The 19,741-nt window shown below is 37.2% G+C and overlaps 1 long non-coding RNA gene across 2 annotated transcripts in view; it reads right to left on the bottom strand.

Annotated features, from left to right (window-relative positions):
• Positions 1 to 19,741, bottom strand: part of LOC101027427 (uncharacterized) — a 165,495-nt gene that overhangs the window by 96,875 nt on the left and 48,879 nt on the right. Inside the window, exon 3 of one of the 2 annotated variants that reach the window (XR_012518672.1) lies at positions 4,519 to 4,616. The exons of the other annotated variant lie outside the window; for it this stretch is intronic. This is a non-coding gene — a long non-coding RNA (uncharacterized LOC101027427). The remainder of the gene's footprint in view (positions 1 to 4,518; positions 4,617 to 19,741) is intronic. 2 annotated transcript variants of the gene reach the window in all.

Here is a 19,741-nt window from a genome sequence, read left to right as displayed (position 1 = left end):
AATTTGGCTAAATTCTCATCTTTGTCAGCGTAGGAAAGTGGAGATCTTATTGTAGACATTTTGAATCTTTCACTGGCACTTCTACATATTATATTCATTTATCAGTTATCTTTTCTTTATATTTTAGTACCTAACATGGCTGTGGAACAAAGGAGAGACTCACGAACTGTGGAAAGAATACATGAATGAATGAATTCTGTTCATGAGCTTTAATAAAACAGCTCTGAGTATTAACAGTGGATCAAATTTAGGCTTCTTGATTCAGGCATGGTATTTACTACTTCTATATAGAAGATTACTAATTCTATATTGTCCCAGAAACACAGCACATTCCTGGATAGGTGATAGGAGCTCATCTAATACTTGTCAGGTAAACACGCTCAGTGATCATGGCATGTTAAAATGAAAGGAACATGCAATTTGGATCTTTGCATTAAAAGCTTCAAAAGTAACATTACTCACAGGAGCATTTTTACACGTTAATTGATCTGAGTAAATTCCTATTATTACATAAATACTGAAGACATTGTCTGGTTTATCACAGATACTTATCTTCTAACAATCTTTGTCTTAACTCTTAGAGATTCTCTGCATTAATTCATAAAAGCATAGAAACACTCTCCTGGAAAATGCAGTTTTTTATTACGGGGAAGCCAAAGAAGCCCAGTATTTTGTTTATTGTTGGCTATCCCCTCTAACAGTCTCTTCACTCTGGGTTCTGCACTGCTTATTGCTCTCTCTAGAATAATGATTCAAATGTTCACGGTGATTTAAAGTCACTAGTGACTCTCAGTCTCTGAGACTGCTTGGGGCACCTAGCTGAGCCATTGTGTCACATTATGTTTTAACATTGTGTCCCACAAAACTGAGGCCCCAGCCTACAGCAAGTAGCAGTGGCACACTGGGTTCACTGTGCACCTGGCTGTTAATATTGGTGTGATCTGAGAAGAACTTTCAAATGATACAGACAAAGACTTTCCTGGAAGCACTTCATGTCTACTGCAATGATTAGAGAATTATCACCACTGTCTACTTTCTGTCAGTTTTTGAAGGCCACATGGCAAGTATGATATTTGATTGGGGGTATTATAGTAAATACAGTGGCTCAAGAGTTAGACTTGTTATAACTTGACTCCAAATTATACTGGTTGTGTGACCTTGAGCAAATTGTGTAAATTTTCATTTATTTTTCTCTATAAACAGGGTTCTGGTGAAGACTACATTAAGTGTCTTCTATATATTAAGCATTAACTAAATGTCAGCTACTTCTGTTTGTATAATCTACTCTTCAATTATAATTAATATGTCTTTAAGGTCAAAGAGAGCCAGGTGTGGTGGCTCACACCTGCAATCCCAGTACTTTAGGAGGCCAAAAGAGGAGGATCGCTTGAGACAAGGAGTTCAAGACCAGCCTGGGCAACAAAGTGAGACCTCATCTTTACAAAAAAAAAAATTTTAAGTAGCCGAACACAGCAGCATATACCTGTAGTCCCAGCTACTGAGGAGGCTGGGGTGGGATGGTTGCTTGAGCCAAGAAGGTCAAGGCTGCAATGAGTTATGATGGCACCACTGCACTCTAAGCTGGGTGATGAAGCAAGACCCTGTCTCTAAAAATAAATAAATTAATTAATTAATAATAAAGTCAGACAGACCCAGGTTAAAATCCTGTTGCTATCTTCAAACTTTGTGAGCATCTATTTGTGAGCAAATTGAGAAGCAAAGGCAAAGGTCAGTGTAGATTGATTTGTGTAATGTTACCACCTCTGAATTAGTGTTGCATACATTGCATGGTGCTAGTGTAGAGAATATTTCAGCTAGGCTACTGGGTATGCAAGTAGTGGATATTTATATTCAGAATCTATTCAGATTGATAACTGCCTATGTTGTACTGATTATTTCATAATTGGAATATCACACCAGGGTATTACTATCAAAATACACTTTTATTGCCTTTGTTGTCATATAGTTAGAAACTGAGATATTCAAGAAATTTTGAAGAAAGAAAAACATTATTCTCATTTATGGAAAACTTCAGAAGCTGCAACAATTCTAAGAACCAGCTTTTACCCCTCAAGACACATATGGATTCTGTCAAGGGATTACACACATCTCCTTGACACTACCTTCTTATCAGGCTGCCCCATACCTTTCCATTCTTTTTAATTTCCTTTTTTGGCCAAAGGTATTTTCTGTTCCGTCCTTTTCCCTTGTGCTCTTTTCTTACTATTAATTGTTCTGATTTCTTTGTGTTTCTGAGTTCAAATTCTTAAGAAGATCAGATCAGCCAACATCATAGTTGTAGACACTGCTACTCTGTAGATAGCTCACCTTTTATTATATGTACACCACACCTCTGTATCCGAGGCCAGGAAATGGCTGCATCACAAGGGACAAAACATGCTCCCCTAGATACGAGGAAGACGAACAGAGTTGTTTTATCTAAAATGAGCTTGGCTGGGCAAGCATGATAATATCTGTAGGTAAAAGGTAATGTGCAAGGATGCTACGATTCTCATTTGTTTGATGTTTCACTAGTTTATTTATGGAATAAGTTCAGTTGGAGAGAATGATTGCTCATTATTTTTCAGGCTTGAATATTGGAACTTAGAGAAATTGAACTGGGCAGTATGTAAATGGTCTAGTCAAAGGAAATGTATGTTTTGGCCACTTTATTTAAAACACTTAAAATTTAATTAAAGGACAACATTTATCCAAGAATGTACCTTTAAAGACACAGAAGTATAGTATCCATCCTGTTCATGGTGTGTTGAACAAAACAAAATGGATTAAATACACAAACAAATATTAGAATATACAATTAGTTCCCACAGTTTTGAACTGCATATATATATTTCCTGATCAAAGACTGTTTTTAACTGTTCAGAAAGAGTAGTCTGCAGTTTTGTAGCATGTTTACAAAATGATTTTTCTTTGACCATTGAAAAGAAAAGCTGCTATAGGCCAGGTGCAGTGGCTCATGCCTGTAATCCCAGCACTTTGGGAGGCCGAGGCAGGTGGATCACCTGAGGTCAGGAGTTCAAGATCAGCCTGGCCAACATAGTGAAACCCTGTCTCTACTAAAAACAAAAATTAGCTGGGTGTAGTGGCACATGCCTGTAGTCCCAGCTGCTAGGGAGGCTGAGGCATGAGAATCGCTTGAACCAGGAGGCAGAGGTTGAGGTGAGTCGAAATTGTGCCACTGCGCTCCAGCCTGGGTGACAGAGCAAGACTCTGTCTCAATTTAAAAAAAGAAAAAAGAAAGAAAGAAAGAAAGAAAAATGCTGCTATAGTCATCTGCTAAAACACTATGAAAAAATTAGCAGTTTTTAATACTTAACAATGAATACTAACAATGAAATATTGCTTAAACCATGGAAGGGCTGAGAATCAATTATTTTACTCCTGTTTACTTATTTGGGCAAGGCATATTAATTTATTAACACTTTACCTCTTCATCTTAGCTTTGAATAAACTCCAGTCCCCAAGAGAGAATGAAAATCACCAGAATACTAAACTTCAGTTTGACTTCCCAACATTCATCAATGCACCAAGATAGTCTCTCACTGTGAGGTTAAGAAATGAATAAATAACTCCATAGTTTTCAAATCTGTGACATTAACAACATGTAGATTTTTTGTATATATATAAAAAACCGTAACTAAAGCTTATGCCCCTGAAGCAGATGGAAGAAAATAATAGGCTCCCATTAACTGTGGCAAATTGTATACATCTTGGCTATCACTGGTTCTGTTGTGATGAATTTTTTTTTGCCCTTATATATAATTTAATTTTCAGTTTTTCTAATTATGGTACTTCAGAACATCAACATTTGAGATGAGCTGCCAGTGTCAAGGACTTGTTAGAGTTTGTGAATACTGAATATCTGAGACAGGTGTCAATAATTTTAGAAAGTTTATTTTGCCAAGGTTGAGGATGTGTGCCTGTGACATAGCCTCAGGAGGTCCTAAGGACATGTGCTGAAGGTGAACAGAGCACAGCTGGGCATTATATATTTTAGGAGACATGAGACATCAACCAACATATGTAAGATGAACATTGGTTCCATCTGGAAAGGTGGGATGACTTTAAGTGAGGAGGGGTCTTCAGGTTATAAATAGGTAAGAGACAAATGGTTGCATTCTTTTAAGTTTCTGATTAGCCTCTCCTAAGAAGGCAATAAGAGTGAGCAGAGTTGGGTGACTCTGAACAAAATAGGAGGTTGGTTTGCCCTAAGCTGTTCCCAGCTTGACTCTTCCCTTTAGCTGAGTGATTTGGGGGCCCCAAGATTTATTTTTCTTTCATAGTTGTATCAGACTTCACAGGCAGCCTTGAAAACCATCACAGCTGAGGATAGGTAACACCCATTTGTGCGTAGTTTTGTGCTCCACACTCTTACCTACAAAATTATGAATTTTCTTACATCTATTAACTTTGAGAAAAACTAAAAATAAAACAAAGCAGTTTCAAACTAGTATTGTTTTTATATCTTTAACATAAAGTTTTATGTACTCTCCTTACTTCATCATAAATAGATTGCCTTATTTAATTTGTACTTGGCATTTTATCTGTTTTATTTCCATTTTTGGATATGTTATTTTAATTTTTTAATTTGTTACCTAAACAAAAAATAATATACAAAATATTCTTGGTCTTTATATATGTACTGATTGAAAGATGATATATATAAATGCTGTTAAGTGCTTCAAGTAAGGTAGACATCTGGCCTGTGTCGTGGGGATCGCATAATCACTGTGGTGACAGTTTCAGAGAGTAACATGTGTAGGGGTTCCTGGAGTTAGCAAAGATGAGAAGCATGAAGCACAGCCAAAAGATTTTTTTTTCAGACATGAGATATATTTGAAGTTTGAAATAGAGTGAAGACCCATAAATGAGGAATAAGTGAGGATTCTAAGTGTCTGCGCAGAAAATTTAGCATAATTTGTTGAGGATTTGGATAGTGTGCCAAAAGACAGATAAAGATTGCAGATAGCTGCAAGATCCCAGCCTCAGGGGATCTCAAGCCACAAGCATTCAACATTTAGTCCTGAACCTATGTATGTGTTACAGGACATGACAAATGATTAAAAAAAAAAATACCACCCTAGATAAATTCTTAGTTCTGTCCTGTCTAGTATCTGGTGCTAGGAGATTAAAGGAGAAGGTTGTGACTTCAGCTTGACTTTGAAGTCAAAAGGACTGGTACAGTGTGGCAAATATACCATAAGGGGAGTCCCAGTTGAGTCATACTTGTTGATAATTCTTGTTCTTTGAGTGTGAACAGAACCTGAGACTTGCTTCTAACCCACAGAATATGGAAAAAATGGAATGTCACTCCCTTGAGGTACATGTTATATATAGATATAGTAATGACAGAGAGATGATATGATGTACATTTTGATACAGATATAAATATAGACATACATGTAGATATATGACTGTGGGCAGACTAGGCTGAGATGAGAGGCCCTGACTTGCTGGCTCTGAAAAAGTGAGCTGCCATGCTGTGAGGTGGGCTACAAAGGGGCCACATGATAGGGGACTGTGGGAACCTGCAGGGGTTGAGAGTGGCTCCCAGCTAACAGCCAGCAAGAAAGCAGAACCTCAGCTCTGCAGCTGCAAGTAACTGAATTCTGCCAACCATCATGTAAGCTTAGAATAGGACCCTGAGCTCCAAAAAGAAACACCACCCAGCGGACACCTTGATTGTAGCCTTGTGAGACCTTGATCAAAGGACTCAGCTAAACCATGCCTGGACTTCTGACCCATGAAAACTGTGAGATGATAAATGTGTGTTGTTGTAGGCCACCATGTGTGTCATAATTTATTATGTAGCAATAGAAAAATAATATAGATGGCTAGAGAAAATGAGTATATTCTAGGTACTCTAGATGTATGGAACCAAAGAACTGAAGTGCAGAGGTCCAAATGAGATTGACATTCTCCATGGATCTGTATATTGAACAAGTATTTCTTTGTTTTTAATGTATTTTTTGTTTGTTTTATAAGATGGAGTCATGCTCTGTCACCCAAACTGGAGTGCAGTGGTGCAATTTTGGTTCACTGCAACCTCTGCTTTCCGGGTTCAAGCCGTTTTCCTGCCTCAGCCTCCCAAGTAACTGTGATTACAGGCATCACCATTTTTGTATTTTGGTAGAGATAGGATTTTGCCAGGCTAGTCTCGAGCTCCTGACCTCAAGTGATTTTCCTACCTCAGCCTCCCAAAGTGCTGGGATTACAAGCATGAGCCACCATGTCCAGCCTTCGAACAAGTATTTCCCGAGTGCTGAAACTTGACCAGGAAACCAATGGGGGAACTGAAGAGAGCTTAAGTAACTTGTGCAAGGTTACAAAATATAATTATGTAAGAATACAAGAATGCTATAGGGGAAAATGGAGTCATGTTTGTGTGACACCCTAGCCAGTAGGGTACTTTAGCTGTGTCTTTGAATACGTCTTGTTTTTCTTGTTTCCTTTGCACTATAGTTTAAATTGTGGGTTAGATCATCCTGAAAGCACTTATTTTCCTTGTGTCCAGAGATGCTTTAGAATAATTTAGGAGTAAATAACTGAAATTATCTTTCTAAAACAAAAGTATATGTTTTCTCTACTGAATTTCCCAGAGTGTACAAAAGAACACTGAACATTAAAAAAGGAAATAAATTCTGAAGAAAAATAGACACAGGAGCTGAATCACTGTTTTGATTTTAGATCAGGAACATTTAGATCTGTAAAATTTTAAGAACTTTGAACTTTGATCTGACTAAATTTAGGCTATTAAATTGTTATGCTCTTCTGGGAATTCCTAAAATCTTCACTGTATTACAACAGTTGCCTCTGATATTTTGTTCACTTGTAATTTTTGATTTTTTTTTCCGTAGTGTTAGAACTAGAAAAGACGTTTGTTCAATTCAATATTTTAAACAAATGAAGATGTATTTGGAAATAAAATAAAACATCTTCTGGAGTGGATCCTGCTGATTCTCTGCCTACATATCCTCCAATCCCCTTTTTCCTTGGCTGCATCCTTCTCCTGGCTTGTGTTTGCTTTTGTTTCTATGTTGCACCTGCATTTCACTTAGGAAGGCTGCCTCGGCTGCTGGAATCTCTTTACCACCTACTGAAGAGTTCTTAGGGGTTTCCTTCCTGCCCAGCTTGGCCCCTTTCTCCAGCAGAGGCTCTTAGTCAAAGAATACTTGAAAGCTCAACTTCCTTGAATGGAGGTGAACAACTCTGAGATTAATTTATGGTCTCAAGATCCCCTGCAGGACTAGACAGGAAAACTCTGGGGAGACACCACCTGAAACCACACCCTTGTTAAGTTCCTTTCACTTTTTTCTTTTCTGCTTCCCTGTGTCTTACTGGTTCCCTCTGGGGGCACTTCTGGAATAGTTTCTACAATAAATCTCAGTCTCAGCCTGCTTCTAGCGAATCAACCTAAGACGAACACCTTCTTACCTGCGTGCTGAAATATAAACTTGGTTATCAATCCAGAACTTCCAGAGTCTTTGATACAAAATGGGATATTTCAAAATGCACAGGTATCCTAGATTTTTGTGATTTTACTAAGGTTTTCTGGATAGTAAAAGTAGCTTATATTAATTGTCCAGATTAGAAAATGCACTAAAATGAAGTAAATTACATTATCTATAGTTTCTATTTATACCTTGGCAAATTTTTCCAAAAACTACCCCTACCCCACCTCCAATTAAGACTGCATCTTTGAGTATATACACTATTTTTTCTAATTAAAATTGTGATTCTAATTAACATACAGAATTACATTCTGTTTTGTTGTACACAGGTGGTTTAGTTATTTACTATTTTTAAAAATAAATATCAAGGCCTTTCACATTGTAAATTATTTTTAGTAGAATAAAAACAATGAAGGAAATGAAATCAGGATTAAAGCAGAATTTTCTCCTTTCCATTTTCATTTCTCAGACATAACCACTTTATAAGATTGGTGCAGATTGCTCTGGATTTTATATACACAAAAAAGACATTTACATACACATACACACAGACACTCATAAAGACGTACATATGCAATTCATGTTTATAATCTTATTTATAATGAAACTTATTTATACTATATATGTCTTTCTTACAATTATTAGCTTTCTTCTGTCTAGGAAGTTGATGAACTCTTTCCACAGTAAAGTTCGGAGGTTGGGCTCAATTTTTATAAATAATGTGTGAGTACTGTATTTCCTGATAAACAACACTTTCTGTTCTTAAGCATTTCTGTATGCATAGGTAGGGACATTTCTCCCATGTGCTAAAATCCTAAAAAGGCACCTACCAATTAGTAAGAGATGTTTAAATCAATACATAACCGAACACATTTAGAAAATATTAGCCTTTCTTGAATGTAAATCCTTGGTTTCTCACAAATACCTCCTCCCCAATATCCCTGCATCTCTCAAAATGTCTTGGTATAAATGGGTATATGCAGCTTATGCATCCTCTATCAAAATGTTAGTACTTACTACCAAATTGCCCCATATTAGTACAAGTTGTACTAATATATAGTCCTGCCAACATTCTATATGACCAGGTGTATGAGCCTTTATATTTATAAATAATTCTGTAGTCTGTCTTTAATTTTAAGTTGTTTACTGTGTTACTTGCCATAGAAAACTTTAACTTTTTTCATTAAACAATTTCAGTATTTAATTTCTTTATCACTTCTGATTTTCATTTTATTCTTGGAGAGGTACATATTCTCCAAATTAATATATATTTTCATCTAATATTTTAAGATATATTTTCTACCTTCTGGTCCTGTGTTTATTTGGAATAAATGTGTGTCAAATAAATACATATATGTTAGGGAAGGTATGTTGGGTAGGAATCAAACATTATTTTTCACCACAAATTGTAGCTATCCACTCTACTGAATAGTCCATCCACTACCAGTTGATTTTGAACTGTAACTTTTTCACATAAGGATATTCATACATGGTTATAAATAGATGGATAGAGATGGATGGATAGATAGATAGATGATAAATAGATGATAGATAAATGATAGATAGATAGATTACATAGATAGATAGATAGATAGATAGATGTGATGACTCTGGATATCTAGCTAATGACTCTTTGGATATCTAGCTATTTCTATCTATATATCTCCCTATTAATGTATGTGCATTTTGGGGCTCTGCTGTTTCACTGATCCATCATTTTCACTTCAGAACTGTACTGATATAATTGCTGTAGCTGCATGGCACATTTCCACATATAGTAGAGCAAGATCTCAGTCCTTATTCTGATATTTCAAGAGAGTTAAACTAACCTCATGCAAGAAAAACCTTCCTGTTTCAGTTCAAGGAGAACTACAAACCACTGCTTAATGAAATAAGAGAAAACACAAATAGATGGAGAAACATTCCACGTTCATGATTAGGAAGAATCAATATCGTGAAAATGGCCATACTGCCCAAAGTAATTTACAGATTCAACACTAACCTCATCAAGCTACCAATGACCTTCTTCACAGAACTGGAAAAAAACCACACTAAACTTCATATGAAACCAAAAGAGAGCCCAGATAGCCAAGTCAATTCTAAAAAAAAAAAAGAAAAAAAAAAGAAAAAAAAAAAGCAGGAGGCATCACACTACCAGACTTCAAACTATACTACAAGGCTACAGTAATCAACACAGAGATACAGACCAATGGAACAGAACAGAGGCCTCAGAGGAAACACAACACATGTACAGCCATTCAATCTTTGACAAACCTGAAAAAACAAGCAATGGGAAAAGGAGTCCCTGTTTAATAAATGGTGTTGGGAAAACTGGCTAGCCATGTGCAGAAAGCAGAAACTGAACCCCTTCGTGACACCTTACACTAAAATCAACTCCATATGGATTAAAGACTTAAACATAAGACCTAACACCATAAAAACCCTAGAAGAAAATCTGGGCAAAAGCATTCAAGACATAGGCATAGGTGAGGACTTCATGACCAAAACACCAAAAGCGTTGGCAACAAAGGTCAAAATAGACAAATGGGACCTAATCAAACTCCACAGCCTCTGCACAGCAAAAGAAACTGTCATTAGATTGAATCAGCAACCAACAGAATGGGAAAAAATTTTTGCAGTCTACCCATCTGACAAAGGGCTTATATCCAGAATCTACAAAAAAAACTGAAACAGATTTACAAGAAAAAAAAAAAAAAAAAAAAAAAAAAAAAAAAAAAAAAAAACAAATCCATTCAGAAGTGGGCAAAGGATATGAACAGACAGTTTACAAAAGAAGACATACATGAGGCCAACAAACATATGAAAAAATGCTCATCATCACTGGTCATTAGAGAAATGCAAATCAAAACTACATTGAGATACCATCTCACGTCAGTTCGAATGGTGATCATTAAAAAATCTGGAGACAACGATGCTGGAGAGGATGTGGAGAAATAGGTACATTTTTACACTGTTGGTGGGAGTGTAAATTAGTTCAATCATTGTGGAAGACAGTTGGTGATTCCTCAGGGACCTAGAAATAGAATTTCCATTTGACCCAGTAATCCCATTACTGGGTATATATCCAAAGGATTATAAATTGTGCTGCTATAAGGACACATGCACATGAATATTCATTGCAGGACAGTTTAAAATAGCAAAGACCTGGAACCAACCCAAATGCCCATCAGTGATAGACTGGACAGGGAAAATGTGGCAAATATGCACCATGGAATATTACGCAGCCATCAAAAACAATGACTTCTTGTCCTTTGTAGGAACATGGATGAACCCGGAAACCATCATTCTCAGCAAACTGACACAAGAACAGAAAATCAAACACCACATGTTCTCACTCATAGGTGGGTGTTGAACAATGAGAACACATGGACACAGGGAGGGGAGCATCACACACTGGTATCTGTTGTGGGGAAATAGGGGAGGGACAGCATGGGGTGGGGAGTTGGGGAGGGATAGCATGGGGAGAAATGCCAGATATAGGTGATGGGGAGGAAGGCAGAAAATCACACTGCCATGTGTGTACCTATGCAACAATCTTGCATTTTCTTCACATGTACCCCCAAACCTAAAATGCAACAATAAAAGAAAAACCTTCCTGTTTCTCTTGCTTTATGAAGTCACAGATCTCTTGACAACATCTATATTTTATACCTTGATAATTTCTTTATAAAGTAAGCTACATTTGGTGATGTTCTGTAAACTCTGGTAGTCATACAGATGTAAATTGTGCATGCCTTACAGGTAGCAATGTGTTTCCTATAAGTGTCACTCATCTTAGGTATAGGAGGAAAAAAATGTAGCTTTTAAATATTGCCTGTAACTATTTGCCTCCACAACTCCATTTTTAGGTTATTCACATAACTTGAGGATAGGTAGTTTTAAAAAATAGAACTTAACTGAATAACTGGGCAAGAACTTTTAAAAATGGTTTATATTATTTAAATATAATTCCCTACTCTTTCTCAGAGATTACCTCAGACATCTCTACTTAACTGCTAAAGATGGTATCTGGGTAGAAGGGGAGTAGGTGTTTATACTTCTTTCCATTTCTCCCTTACCCTGACCTCCAATTTAATGTCCTTTGACCATCTTGGGGCAATTAGCCCTGCGGGCATTTAGGACTGTGGTCAGCATCTTTTTGTTGTTGTTGTTGTTGTTTTTTGTTTTTTTTAAAGATGAGGTCTCACTATATTGCCCAGGATGGTCTTGAACTGCTGGGCTCAAACAATCCTCCCACCTTAGCCTCCCAAAGTGCTGGGATTACAGGTTTAAGCCACTATACCCAAGCACCTTTTGTCTGTGTAGTCGAGGCCATGTAATACTTTTTTTACTTTCTCAGCTTTATTTGAGCTCTTGCTGGTGCTGTCTGCTTTCTGATTGTCTGACTGGGAATCTCATTTAGCTTGTAGCCCTTGTAGCAGAACCCCTAAAGCAAGCCCCTCTGCCCAATGTGCCAGTCAAGTGTTCAGCTGCTTTGGATATGCCTTTGCCTCATCAGACCTAAGGGAAACCCAGTAAATTAAACCTCTGCCTGACGTCTACTTTTATGTGACTGCCCTCCCTCTGAGTGTGAGTGCAACCTACCAGGAAGCCTCCTTCCAGATGAATAAATGGGTGGCAAGATAAGAGTCACTCTCCTCCATGATTTTATACACGATCAATTGTGCTTCTCCAAACTGCACAGCCATGTTTGTTTCCTTCATGAGCTTCTATTCCCTGATCTTCTCTCCTTTGCACCACCCTACTGGGCAGATAAAATTGTTCTTTTTACTTCCCTCGCATTGTATGCTTCCTCTACTTGATTTCACCCATCTTTAACGGGGAACAGAAATGTCTCCCTGAATATTATTTAGATTGTAAAATCACTGCATGCAATGTAGGTGATGCCTTCTGTATCTGTGCAACATGGAAGCCTTGATCTCTTTGATACAATGAGGAGATTTAACAATGAGTCCCACTGCATCAGTTAAAATAAGAGAAAGAATAATTTAGCTAATGTCTTAGAAGGACAATAGCCTGTTTTTCAAGATGATTGCCTTGAAAATCTGATACTGAAATCTGAATGTCAGTATCCTTGTATCTTCCTTCTGGCAAAGAGAGAGAGAGAGAGAGAGAGAGAGAGAGAGAGAGAGAGAGAGAGAGAGAGAAATGAGGAATAAGATGAAAGCCAGGTGCTGTAAAATGTCTAAGAGGAAACATTAAGCTATTTTTATGTGTTATCCTTTTATCTTTAGTCACTTTCTCCCCTTTTTTTAACCTGTCTTGTGGCAACTGATGCTAACCATAAATAAAGACAGTATCTGATTAATTAAGATCAATTCATATTTCTGCAGCCAGGAGAAGTTAAGGAATGGCAGAAAAGGAAGTGAAGTTCCCTGACAGTTTCTGAGTTAACAGACATTGCGCTTATAACGTTCCATATTTTAGCTTGGTTCACATTCATAAGATTCATCTCTGTTTCCCAGATGAAGAGACAGAGGCTCAGATGAGTTGGAAAATTGTTCCAGATCATACATTAGTAAGTAGTAACGACAAAGTTGAAACCCCACTATGAGGAAGTGCAAAGCTATTATTCCTCATTCTAAGGAAATTTGTACTATCAAAACAACGTGTTTCAAAACATTTTAAAAGGTGGCTCCTTCGTTATTGAAGGGTTATGTGAATTAATCAGAGGTGCCTATGGAATAAATGTCATGCTGCGCTATGGTGCAATGTCAGTAAGCTTTTGGCAATTTCAGCACCAGTGGGATTTGCCATCAGAATTTCAAGGTTAGGCATAAAAGTAAGTCACACAGTGTTTTGCAAGAACACATTTCTGCTGTTTTCTTAAGTGTATTTTACTGCTGCCAAATAGCCATACTGTTCCTCATCTCCTTCTCATCATATGTACATAATACCATTGTTGAAATCCCATGATGTTCATGCTCTCATTTTTGAAAAATTTAACCTTGGTTCTGACATTAGTTATTTCCAGGAAAAATGTGGCATGGATTTTAGGAATACTGAGATAGATTTAGGGATGATGTATTGCACATTCACCCTCATTTAATACTCAGCTTTACTTGCTATTTAATTTCCCTGTCACTACCAGATACTTTAGGGGACTAGGAGTATGCCATTCTTTTTTTTTTTGATCATTTCACATTTTACATCAATCCTCCTGCCCTTATGTATCACGCTTCATGTTTTTATTACATCTTATCAGACCCAATCTTGTCACAGAATGTTTCATTTTCCCCAATAACTAAGATTTACTGTGCCTAAGGGTTCTCAAAGTTTAGAGCCTATTTCATTTTAATTTTATGTCATTTTTTGAAATGAACTCCATAATGTATTTGTAGCTTTGACTTGCCTCAAATTGAGGTTTGTCATTAATTTGCTTTTGAAACTGGGCCCAGCTTATCTAATCCCAAGTAACGGTTATTTGAACAGAAAATTGGAATATCTTATTTGTGTCCTAAAAGCAAAATCTTTGTTGTCAAAAGGAAAAATAAATCTCAGGTGCCAAAGGAAATAAGACTTTGATGTCAACTGGGGTCCTGTTCCTGCAACACAATAGAAACTCTACTTTTGTTTCAATTAATTCTGTCCAGTTTTTTATAGGACTAGCTTCCATATCGGTCTCCAAATTCCTCTGAGTCAAAAGAGTGGTTCCCCTGAAGTGTGGGAACTGCTAAAATGAGATTATTTATAGATTTAATAGATATATTTGTAGGTATGTTTTTAAGGCTCTTGTGGAATAGTTGCCAGTGAAGGCACTGTTTCTAACTAATATAAGGAGACATAAGAGTCACCTGCTTTAAAACCGTGGCAAACGTTAAAAGGAGATAAACTTGAGGAAAAAACATCATATTCACAGCAGGCCTTTTCCTTTTTGATGTCAAAATTCTATCTCTAAGAATTTAACCTAAGGGAGTAATTAGAGAAACACTAAAAGATGTATCTAAATGTAGGTTTATTGAGGTCTTATATGTACAGAAAATATATTAGAAACAATGATATCTAATGACATCAAACTGATAAAATATGGATTTCCCATAGTAAGCAGTCCTTAAAAATTATGAATTTGGCCGGGCGCGGTAGCTCAAGCCTGTAATCCCAGCACTTTGGGAGGCCGAGGCGGGTGGATCACGAGGTCGAGAGATCGAGACCATCCTGGTCAACATGGTGAAACCCCGTCTCTACTAAAAATACAAAAAATTAGCTGGGCGTGGTGGCACATGCCTGTAATCTCAGCTACTCAGAAGACTGAGGCAGGAGAATTGCTTGAACCCAGGAGGCAGAGGTTGCAGTGAGCCGAGATCGTGCCATTGCACTCCAGCCTGGGGAACAAGAGTGAAACTCCGTCTCAAAAAAAAAAAAAAAAAAAAATGAATTTGATGATAAGTAATAATCTGAAAAAAAGGTACACAAAATCAAGTAAAAATATACAACTTAATAAAAAGATAAAACTATTAAAAATGTTTAGGCCTGGCACCATGGCTCATGCCTGTAATCTCAGCACTTTGGGAGGCTGAGGCAGGCAGATCACTTGTGGTCAGGAGTTTAAGACCAGCCTGGCCAACATGCTGAAACCCTGTCTCTAAAAATACAAAAATTAGCCAGGCATGGCAGCATGCACCTGTAGTACCAGCTACTTGGGAGGCTGAGGCAGCAGAATCACTTGAACCTGGGAGGCAAAGATTTCAGTGAGCCAAAATCACACCACTGCACTCCAGCCTCAGTGACAGAGCAAGACTCAATCTCAAAAAAAAAAAAAAAAAAAAAAATTGTTAACTATATTTACAGTATCAACTTAAATATATATATATATATATATATATATATATATATATATATATATATATAATATTTAACAGATATATTTGTAGGTATGTTTTTAAGGCCCTTGTGGAAATAATTGCCAGTGAAGGCACTGCTCCTAACTAACATAAGGAGGCATGAGTCACCTGCTTTAAAACAGTGGCAAACTTTAAAAGGAGATAAACTTTAAAAAAAAAATCATATTCACAGCAGGCCTTTTCCTTTTTGACCTCAAACTCTGTCTCTCTCTCTCTCTCTCTCTATATATATATATATATATATATGTGTGTATATATATATATATATATATATATATATATATATATATGTAACTTCCTAACAGATTATTCCTGCCCACTGCACAAATCAAGACCATGGTATTACAGTATAGAAAGAGTTTCATTGACATGAGGCCAGCCATCCCATGTGGGAGACAGTTATTGCTGAGAAGCATTAAGTTTACCTTGCCCCCCTGGCTCCCTTATGGAGGATACTTTTAGTTTGTGATTAGTGGTAGGCAGGTAACAGCTGCCTACTTGATGTACTTTTAAGTTATAAGTAAATATAGAACACGTGTGTATTAATGAGGATCACCTGTCTAACAGCAAAGAAATACGTGGATGAAAGCCTGCTGGAGGCCTTCCGTCTGGAGAGCTGTCAGCCCCGCAGGCTCTCAGGCTCTCAGGTCCCTAGGATAGAGCCACTCCGTTGTGGTATCTGGGTGCCCGCCTTTCAAATACCTTCAGCACCGCATGGGTGGGGGCCTCCCGACAGAGTTGATTCTCGGTAAGTTATTACTCAAATCAATCTCATTGAAGCCTTGTGGGGTAGAGGTTTTTCAAAGGCAGTTTGGGGGTAGGGGTGGGGTGGTTATGAAATGGGTGCTTGCTACTGACTGGTTGGAATGGAAATAAAATGATACAGGGTCTAAGCTGTTCTTTTGTGCTGAGTTTCTTCTGGGTGAAGTTAGAGGAGCAGTGAAGCCATCGGTTGGTGGCTCTAAGTGGATCCATGGGTCTCAGACATGCAAAATCCCTGAAAAGATATCTCAAAAGGCCAATCTACTATAGTGATGTTATCTGCAGGAGTAATTCAGGAAGTTGCTTATCTTGTGACCAGTCTACACTACTTGGCAAAATTCAGGCTCCTCTCCTCCTCCTACCCTGGTGATCTGTCAGTAGTTTTATAAAGGCAAAGATGGTTGATTTGGGAGAAAGAGCTATTATCATTTAGCCTGTAACCTAAATGTCTTCCAAAGTTAGCTTGGCCTAAGTCCTGGAATAATTAAGTCAGTTTGAAAGCTAAAGGCAAGGAGGGAGTTATCTAGATCAGATCTCTCCAAGTGCCATAATGTTTGTACTTGTATAATTTTTGCAAAGGTGATTTCATATATTTTTATGCAGAGAAAAAAGAAAAAAAAATACCCCATAATGATAGTAAAGGTGTACGACAGTTGGTGGAATTAGGGGGAAATTTCATTTACTTTTTATACAATTTTGGTTAACATAATATTTTCTTCTTCTTTTTTTTAATGAGAAGATATTTTGCCAAAATTAAGGGTGACTCTTTTCACTGGAATAAACTTAATTCTTGGTCAACAACAAAGATAAAAGGCAGAAAAACAAAAGACTGTGAGCACCAAAGACGCGCTGTGTTGTACCTTTGCTTTCTGTTTAAAATAATATTGGTTTCATCTTCCTGTGAGATCTCTGGGTTTATTTTATTTTTTTCTCACACATCCAATCAGATCTGAACTTCCCTTTCCCTAGAGAGAATCGTGTTGCGTTGACCAATCATCTGTGTCAGAGAGGAGAGGAATCTGGGACTTTTAAATAGTCGTTGTATAGGCTACAGATGGGTAGTAGCAACATTAGTCCATTTAAGGAACCTACCACAGGAAGGTTCTTCTTTGTACCTTGGCCACGTTACTTAAATAGTAATGTGGCATCATCTGTGAACCTAGAGTTTTCAGCTAAATCTTGAAAGGATTATTCTTAATTGTATGTGTCCTATCAAGTGAAATTGACATGAAGAAAAGTCTGCACAGTTGTTGCAGCTTCCCTCAGCAATGTTATATGTTGTAAGCTGTTAATATTATTTTTTAGATCCAATGTCCCACACCTCTGGGGACCCTCCAGTGGCTCCACTGTACCTGATCTGGAGGTGCAGTGCCCATCACCGGCAAAGTCCCCTGTTTGTTAGCCTCTCACTCTACCTGAAGCCTGCCATCTATTGGGCCCAGCCACCTTCTCTGTAGTCCTTTTCAGTTGTGGTTATTTTTTCCTCTTCTTTCATAGCATAAGACCTGGAAGTAGATGGGTTTTCTTCTTCCTCTCACTGCAGCAAAACTATGTTTCCCCCATTCTTCCCTCTTTTTTTGGTTAAGGGAGTGTAATTCCACACTTGCTCCCACTCCTGGTGACAGAAATCTGCCCTGCATAGCATGTTATTAGAGGCTTCCACAGTCAGCCCTCACATGTTCTTCCCTCCTGATCCAGTACAGACTTCAAGGCCCGTCAGAATAAGCATTTGTTTGCATGTACCTGCCATTCCTTTGCCCCTGCCTCTGTTGAGTTTGGCCGGCAAGATACCAACCCTCACTGCATCTACCTATCTACCTGTTCTGTATCTACAGATGAGGAGCCAATGTGGTTGGCTGACGCCACTTAAATTTATACCCTCAGACCTCAACTGGATTACTAGCTGTCTTCTCACATTTTTGTGATGGTTTCCTGATTTTGGAGATGACAGGTTTATATCTTCTCTCTTGTCCATCTTTCACTGAAGTAAAGAAATAGACATTTTACCTTACTCCGTCTTCTGCGTCACTTCCTCCACTTCTGCCTCATTGTCCCTTTGCCAGATGTCCCAGGGCACCTGCCTACTGTGCTGCAATAATAATGGATTTTTCCTTGCACCTAGATAATGGCAACATTAAAAACAGTACTGTTATTCTATTTTACTTATTCATGGACTTTCCTGGTATCTCATTCTTCTACAACCAATGATACCTTTTAATCTAATCAACATGAAAAACGGTTTGCATATGTAAAATTAAATTCCATGCTAGGCCCCACAACTCCTTTCAGCTAATACCTTATTTCATTCTTTGGTTTATGATAAAGTTTTTGAAAATGTATGTACCTGCTTTCTCCATGTCCTCACATCACCCCTCCTTTGCATCTTAATCCCCTTCAGACAATTTTAGCCTTCCACACTCTACTGAAACCACTTTGACGTGGTTGGAGAATACAATGTTCTAGGATAATAGAAAAAAGCATGATGGAGAAACTTTAGTCTTAAAGAGCAGTTTGTCCAAAGGTCTGCTAGAACAACCTTCTTTTCTTTTTCCATCACTGGGACTAGAGAGTCAAGATATTTTAAAATTTATGTTATATTTGACCTAATAAAGACAAAAATGAGTAGCTGGTGCTCATTTATTTGATACCTTGAGTTTAGTAGTAACAATTCAAAGAGGACCATAGTTTACAAAGTAAAGATTACCAGAATGTAAAATGTCCTATCACAATGACAATTTATAGGCAGAGATTTCTAAGTGTCAACCTTATTAAAAATCTACTTTTAAATTTCAGAAGTGTTTAGTTTTAAATTATAGTAATATTCCATTTTATTGCAGATAAGATGTTTTAATTTCATATAGAATAAGAGATTCTACAAGGTGAGAAATATTTCTTTGATCAAGAAATGTTTGCATATACTGTTTTAAAGTTAGTACTGTTTTAACCTTTTTACTTTCTCCTAAATTTTGTGGATATAATTTTAATATTTTTTTGAGCATTAGTATATAATTTACTACTTTAAGTGTTTAGTATGAGCTTTGTTTTTTCTTTTTCTTTCTTCCTCTTCTTCTTTCTCCTCATTCTCCTTCTCTTCTTTTTCTCACCCTTATCCTCCTTCTTTTGTTACTTTAGGTAGCCAGGCTCAGAACATCAGCTAGCCTTTGCGGCTTGAGTAGCAGAGGCTGTAGCCAGAGCATTATATGGGACTCCTGCAGTCATTACTCAAGTTAACTGTTTTTACTGACTAATGTGGTCTAATATGACCTTTATCCGAATTTTATATAACTCTCTATTCCAAATGTTTTAGAAATTAGCGGCACTGAAGTGTGTGTCTGTGTGTGTATTCGTATTGAAAGCTTATTTCCCTATTAAATATTTTTAGATTTTGAAATCCACTTATTCATTTGATTTTTCCAGCAGTATCAAATTATTTCTTTTAATAATCGACCTAACGCACAAAGATCATGTATTGTGATACCTAGAATAAGTCTCAGAATTAAATTCACGTTGTCACTTTTATTAGCTATGCAGCCAAGGACGCGTTGTCGAACATTAAATTCTTTATTAATATATCTGGGATAATTGTATCTTCATTGTATGTTTAAATATAACAACATTCAATTAATGGTTTTGTTTTGGCTTTTA

This window comes from Saimiri boliviensis, chromosome 8, assembly GCF_048565385.1.
Source record: "Saimiri boliviensis isolate mSaiBol1 chromosome 8, mSaiBol1.pri, whole genome shotgun sequence".
Lineage (NCBI taxonomy): Eukaryota > Metazoa > Chordata > Mammalia > Primates > Cebidae > Saimiri > Saimiri boliviensis.
This window is presented reverse-complemented; position numbering and strand designations above follow the sequence as displayed.